The sequence below is a fragment of the Galleria mellonella genome, unplaced genomic scaffold (genome assembly GCF_026898425.1).
Source record: "Galleria mellonella isolate WM207_F2 unplaced genomic scaffold, CSIRO_AGI_GalMel_v1 utg23, whole genome shotgun sequence".
Taxonomy (NCBI): Eukaryota; Metazoa; Arthropoda; class Insecta; order Lepidoptera; family Pyralidae; genus Galleria; species Galleria mellonella.
The window spans coordinates 616419-622418 of NW_026442045.1; positions in this window are offsets into that span (position 1 = coordinate 616419).

Sequence of the window (6000 nt, forward strand, 5' to 3'; positions counted from 1 at the left end):
GGGCTAACTGATCTGTTTCATCCTCTTCTATCATCCTTCACTGGTGCCCCGCCGGTGTATACCAATAGCGCGGGTAGGGTTACTTTTTCATTATCACCTATAAAAAAAACTTATATAATCAAATAAGTAGGTAAACATAATATTATATTTCTATCATATAACCAAAATCAAAATGAGTCTGTATTATTTATATCATGTTCCATTCACACAGACAAAATCACGGATGTATACTAGTAAATCATGTTTATTAGTGTCATATTTCACCGTCAAATATGTATATAAAATCGTACATATATGTGGGTAACTGTGTATTATCGTCATGTTCTTAAATCTTCTTTTTATACGACTTAATAAATAACAAATTTGCTTCAATTAACATTACTCAGTTGTCATTGTTCTTCAATGTGTTCGCAATCGTAACCGAGGTCAACGACGCAGTAGGTATAAAGACCGCACCCTGGATGGCGATCTACGACGCGAGATGGAGTTGATGTTGACTCGCCTTAGAGCCTTGGAAGAGCTAAACAAGGCTCGGGTAGTCAGGTCGCTCCCCATCGGAGGCTAGATTTGTGCGCCACGTGTGGCCATTATCACAGCGCCGCCGCCATTATCTGGACACGTGTGTGACGGAACTCTTATAGTAAAATAGATCCAATAGCATATAATTGGGGGAAAATGGTTTGTTAGCAATGGAGTTTGATACTCCCATTGCTAGCAATATGCCTTATTAGATCAACCTCCACGTGGTTCCCCCTGGAAACCATCATGAACAATTCTTGTTGAATTCATCACGATGGGCTAATTGACTTACTTCATCCTCACCTATCATAGTTCACTGGTGCCCCGCCAGTGTATATCGATAGCGCGAATGAGGTTACCATTCCATTATCATCCATTAAAAAAATAGCATGTAAATAGTAGATGAATTATGTAAATAAAACAGAAGTTCTCATAGGTGACTATTAAGAAAACTGAACTATAAACAAACTTTAAAGTCATTAACGTTCATGATAGCGCGCAGCAAAGACATTGTCACAAATTAGATATTGACCTATGTCTATATAATATCTAATTTGTCTTTCTTTCTATAAAGAAAAATTCTTTCATGTGACTACAATGTGTAGTAAATGCCACAAGAGAGTTAAATAAATTAAACAAAAGTATATATTTTTATCATAACCCAATTATATTCTACCTTTTGTATTATCAGGTGTAGAAGGATGCTCAAAGCACAGACAAATTAGATTTATGAGAGCCTGGACGGTTTTATGAATTTAATAATAAATTTTAAAGAAAGTAACAAAATACGTTAACACTTAATTAAATTGCATGTGTAGGAAGTTTCATTTTTTAATAAGGGGCTAAGTCGGAATATCTAAATATTTAAGTCTACGTCTACTTTCAAAATTAAATAGTATTTTCAGGGGGTGACAATGTCGAAGAAGAAATTGGCTTATTGGAAAAAAAAATGGTGGCGATACTAGTCGCGAATACTATTAATGGTTCTATAAGTCTTAGAAAACAAACAAAAACATTTACAAAATATGTGTATTTTTATTTTAAAAATCTCCTAATTACGTAAAAATGTTAAAAAAAATAGATTCTTTAATCAAATCTTATTAAGTATATTAAAACTTCTACCAGGAAACTATTATGCTTCGATCTAATTAGCATTGTTCAATTAACAAGGTCGTGCTATAATTTATACTATTTCACAGGTGACGCTGTTTTATTTTCATTTCTAAGATTTACAGAAGCATTAATAGTAAAACGCGACTAGTATCGCTGTCTATAAATTTTTTTCCTTGGTCCAATTTTTTCTTCGTCATTGTCACTCCCTGTCAGCACGACGGTTTCCAGGGGGCCACGCGGAGGTCGACCTATCAGAATATATATTGCTGGCAATGGGCAATAACATTACTAACATTCCCCCCCCCCCCCCTCCCGGGATTCGTATTTTTTTTAATGGATGATAATGGGATGGTAACCCCGCCTGCGCTAACGGTATATGCTGGCAGGGCACCAGTGAGTGATGATAGGTAAGAATAAAGGAGCAAGTCAGTTAGCCCATCGTAATGAATACATCTGCAATTTTGCACTATGATTTCCAGGGAGGACCACGTGGAGGTCGACCTGATAGGGTGTATTGCTAGCAATGGGAGTGATAGTCCGTATTACTAACAATCCCTTTACCCACGGGGTGTCGTTAATACGATGGTCTCGCCTAATAGTGAGATAAGTTTACCTCCAGGTTTACGCCAGTTTCAGGCAAACTCTTCGGACAACATCATCAACAAAATTCCCGGAAACAACTGAATAAAATTCACTTATATAGACCACACATACATCATAAAAAAATCCATCAATCACTTCACAGCGGGACATTGTCAATCACCCATTCATTCCCGTTACGTGGCGCAAAGCAAACGCCTCTAGTTATGTGAATCTAATCGCAAGCTCTTCACAATCGATACAATTGACACAATCCTGTATAGCGGGAACGCCTATCCATTGAAAAACGAATAGCTGTATTCTTCTGACCCTTTTGTAAATAATTCGTCAAGCTTCACAACATGATTTCTCCTTGCAACATTTTTCTACTCTATTACTAATACGGTATGGTCCACTCTTATTTGGTTTGTACAGTAGCAGTACATGCAAATATACAAGCTGCAGTGTTTGCTCGAGTCTCCTGTGGGTAAGCCCGTGACAATATTGTATCAACACCTGCATTATTTCCTATCCACACATTGCAGCAATAACGGTATTTTAGCGATCATAATTTCCTACATTTATGCTCTATATTATTATACCTAATATAAAATTTGTAGGCATAGTGTACTTATAAAATACTTACTGTAATACAAATCATTATAGGTAAAGTGGATACTTCTACATACGAGGTCTGTCCGGAAAGTTCGTATAAAAGTGTTCTGGAATGCGAGAAAGAGGAGTGGGGAGGCCAGGTAAGCGCAGGACCCCTTCCTTATGTCCCTAATAATGCTTCAGTTCTGGTCTGACCGCCGTGCGGTGCGAACTGGCTTGTCACGCCATCTGTGAAGTTACCTCTTAACGAAACCCCGTCGGCATGGAGCCCGCTTCCGTTGAAGAGCAGCGCGTCGTAATCAAGTTTCTCTCGAAACTCGGCAAGAATGGCCGTGAAAGCAAAGAGTGGAAGACATCCGGGGAACCACGAACAAAAAAATCAAGAAAATCCCGCTCAAATGTCAAGACAATGTTGATTGTTTTTTTCGATGTTCGGGGGATTGTCCATCAAGAATTCGTCCCTCCAGGCCAGACAGTTGATGGAAAATTCTACGTCGATTTGCTCAGACGCCTCAAAGCTCGTGTGGCACAAGTTCGTCCAGAATTGGCGCGAGAGGGGCGTTGGATTCTTCACCACGACAATGCCCCTGCCCACACCTCTCTTGTTGTCCGTGAGTTTTTGAGTAAAAATTCCATTACGGTGACCGAACACCCCCTATTCGCCGGATTTGGCCCCGTGTGACTTCTTCTTGTTCCCAAAAACCAAATTGGTACTTCGGGGGCGGCATTTGGGGGACATAAATGAGATAAAAAAAGCTACGACGGGGCAGCTGAGAAACCTACAACCAGAGGACTTTCAAGGAGCCTTCTCACAGTGGAAACGGCGTTGGCACAAGTGCATTATGTCACAGGGGGAGTACTTTGAAGGGGATAAAATTGATTTACCTGAATAATTGTAAAATAAAATTTTTAAAAAACTTTTATACGTACTTTCCGGACAAACCTCGTACATACATATCTCTGACGCTTGTCTCCTATTTTTTTTAATGGGTGATAATGGAATGGTAACCCCGCCCTCGCTATCGGTATACACCGGCGGGGCACCAGCGAGTGATGATAGATGAGCATAAAGCAGGTCAGTTAGCCCATCGTGACAAATTCAAGAATTGTTCACGATGGTTTCCAGGGGGAATCACGTAGAAGTCGACCTAATAGGGCATATTGCTAGCAATAGGGCTATCAAACTCCATTACTAACAAACCCTTTACCCCCACTTGTCTCCTATTAGGGTTCAAACAAACGTCTTTCGCTTCTTCCACATTCATCAATCTTGACTTGCACTCTTACTACTCAATAATTAAATATAATTTTTTGTAGTTATTTCCTACGATTGCATTCGTTAAACATTATATATACGAGAATTCTTGTACGTATGTTTGTACACGCTAATCTCAGAAATAGCCTAACCGATTTTAAATGCAATTTTTACTAATGCATTGCGGTTTATTCCACTTAATTTTAAAGTTTGTTTTATTTCAATCGGTTCATAAATAAAAAAGTTGTATCGTAGAAAAATAAAAGCAACCGCGCCGCCGCACAGTGGGAACTTTAACTCCTTTTCATCTCATAAATCTATAACTTCCGTATTAATAAAGATATGTACATGATTTTTTTTCCTGATAATCTTAAATATATATGCTTTTAAATTATGTATGCGTTGTGAGTAAAAATGTATTTCTAATAGTTATAAATAATATAGGAATACAAGAAATATAAAATTTGTAGGCTTACATTTATGTCCTAAGAAATTTATACAGGAATAAGTAAAAGTATCTGCGTAAAAAACAAAAACTCTTATAAAGATAACTTAGAAGTCACTCAAGAGCTCCTTTACTTCATCAAAAAGTTCTAAATATTTTTTATTGGAAGGTTTTCTTAAACTTGTATGTATGGGTCAGAGGTATATAAAAGTGCGTGTAGAACATCTTCGTTGGTGGCTACCCTCGAACATTGTCTTGCATGATGAAGCCTGAACTGTTTATAGTCTTTGTTCCGTGACTCTTGATCATCTTCTAAAAGTTGCCCAAAAGGCAAGACAGAAAAGTAACGTATCACACTTTCACAATGAATCAACACCTTGTGATTTTGCGGATAGCAAGATTCTGTAACTTCACGAATCAACTTGTATGATGGAAACAATAAGCAATTCTTTGCTATCAAACAACTCATCATATTTTCTTACTGTGCCTTGTTCAGATCCAATTCTATAAAAATGCTAAGATCTTCATCTTTTGAATATGCTGTTATATTTGTCGGTTCATTAAGAAAATTACTGCGTATTTCACTCTTTTTTTCTGACGGCCATGCTCGTAAAATATCAACGATGAATGCTTCATCTACTTCACCACGTGACCTTAAACCCTGTACATATGAGTTCAGTATGAAATCAAGTCCATAGGTATCAAGCAGTCCCTTGTTTTTCCGTTTCTTTGTACTCTCTGAACTGTCATTGTATCTTTTAGAAGGTCTTCCTCTTTTCTCTGTCGAAGTAGTAGGTTCAGGTTCGCATGTTGTTTTTTCTAGATTTACAGTGAAAATGACATTAAACCAATTGCTATTTTGATTTAAAAACTGTTCTTTCTTTCGACCACATTTCGTATAGCGTTGACGAAACTGAGTTATGAAGGACTTCTAAATACTTGCGAATATAGCAAAAATTCTATATTCACATCTGAAGATTCGGTAATATTATTTCGTACATAGTTTGAGATATAATCAATATAATTTGTATCACTTTCAACAATAAGAGACTTAAGTCGCGTCCGGTACACGAGACTTCACTTATTGCGGAGAGATAAGTAATTAACAATTGTTTAGAAATAACAAATGCTTATAAAGAACTGTAATATTTCATATGTAAATGCACTATTTTATACTTAATAATGATCATAGACGTGTGCAAAATTACTTCATTTAAAAAATTCATCATTATGCGGTTATGCGGTAAAGAATAGGTCTGTATGGAAATGGGAACTAAATACTATGTGAAATACTTGTTAAAAGTAACGTAAAAGATAAAATATAAAGTAATAATTGAGACAAAAGTATTTTTTTGAGTGTCCAGACAGATAATCTCAAATAAAGAAAAAAATCTTAATATACGTACTTAGAAAAAAACATTCTCACCATGATATTATACTAGATTTAAATATATTACGCAGTAAAACTGCAAAA